Here is a 1,832-nt window from a genome sequence, read left to right as displayed (position 1 = left end):
ACTGTGCCCCGTGGTGGCTCTGGGATCTGGTCCCCCAGATTCAGTGAAAACTGAAGTGCGTGTTTGTAAAGCACTGGCCGTCTTCCAAGTGCTTCACAGGGTCCTCACGTGAGCCCTGTGAGGTAGGTCGGTGTCTTCACCCCCATTTTACAGATGGGGAAACTGAGGCACGGAGAAGGGTAATGACTTACCAGACAGCGAAAATGGCAGCTCCCACTCTGGGACCCCATATCCCGCTATTCCAACCCCAGACATGCTCCAGCAGCTGCTGCTTACACACGGCTCATCCTTCTCCACCCCTCCATCTGTGGCAGCTGACGGAGCACGGGCTGCGTCCTGGGGCCTTGGGAGAGGCAGCAGCAGAGACCGCGCTCACATAGGGTCACTCAGCCCCTGTCCCTAAGACCACCTATCACCCCGAGAGGTGTCCCAGCCCAAAGGCTGCTTTGGGGTGCCCTGGGCAGAGACTCCCAACAGCCCCATGCCAGGCTGGGGTGCCAGGCACAGCACCCAGAGTCCCTTATAAGAACCTCCTGTCTATGGAATTGAAAACCCACCAGATTTTTTTGCCGACCTGGTGACCACAGCCACCACATCAGGAGGGGATGAGTATCCGGATGCTTTCTCTTTGGTAATTTACCGCAAAATGGCACGGCCCTGGAGAGCTGGTCCCAGGACGTGGCAGGCTGGGGGGACCCTAAGCTCTGCAGGAGGTGGGGTAGAGCCAGGAGCTCGGCTCCTCAGCACACTGCCAGAGAAACAGGAGATGCAGGACAGTGGCCATAAATCTCCTTCGCTTGCCACATCGTGCCGAGACTGCTGCAGTTGCGATTAATCAAGAAGTCAAAAAGAGATGATGGGAAATCGATGCCTTCAGGAGCTCCTGGGTAAGATGCAGGCAGGACCGAGAGCAGTGCTGCTTTGCCGGCTGGCTCCCGGCACGGACCCCGGCACGCACCAGAGCCTGGCATGCACCGGACCCTCCCAGCTCCAGCAGCTGTGCTGGTGCGTTTGGGAAGCAGGACCAGATGTGGTTTTCCCATTCCAGTGCCATCAGGGCTGCTCCTGATGGCTGGATGGGTGCTCCATGCCTCGTTATCCTGCCTCGGAGAGCACTGTGTAGCCACGGTTAGGTATTTGAAAACTGAGCATCACTAGGACCTCGCCATCACAGCTCACCTCCAAGCATCGTGCAGATGCGTCTCTTCCCTGTGGCAGTCCTGGGAATGTCGGAAATCCTCCCCAAAATGGAATGAAATCTGATGATGAGCAATAGGCTTAACATCAAAATGGGATCAGAGAAAGCAGGCAGCCCCACGATCCCAATCCAAGGAGGTTTGCTTCCCTCCCTCGACGAGAAAGAAAATCCCCTGATGCGGATGGGCTGACCCCAACCAGGTGGGTGCTGGGAGCCGGATCCCCGCTGTGCTCCCTGCCGAAGGCACACGTGAGGCAGAGCCTGGGAGCGGGGCCATGCTCCAGGGCTGCCACCGGCACCCGAGACCAGAGAGGAAAACAAAGCACCCCAGGGAGAAAATACCTGGGGGGGCTCCCAGGACCTGTCTAGGGGGGGATGTACCAAGTAGTGCACTTAATACTGGCTTAGAGAAAGGGTTTTCCAGTGCTCGGGGACTCTGGGGCACTCTGGAAGAGATTCAAGTTTCAATCTCATGTAAGGCTTTGTTGACTCTGGACCTTCCCGTCAAGACCTTGGAAGGGGGTGGTCAATGCTGACATGACTTAGGACCGTTTAGGATCTGAGCCCAAGTGGTGCGGGGGTGCCAACATGCCCCCCTCCCCGGCTGGGGCAGCCGCAAGCCCAGGCATCCTGG

The sequence above is a fragment of the Cariama cristata genome, unplaced genomic scaffold, assembly GCF_000690535.1.
Source record: "Cariama cristata isolate BGI_N322 unplaced genomic scaffold, ASM69053v1 scaffold23900, whole genome shotgun sequence".
Lineage (NCBI taxonomy): Eukaryota > Metazoa > Chordata > Aves > Cariamiformes > Cariamidae > Cariama > Cariama cristata.
The sequence above is the reverse complement of the archived record's forward strand: the minus strand, read 5'-3'. Positions refer to the sequence as shown.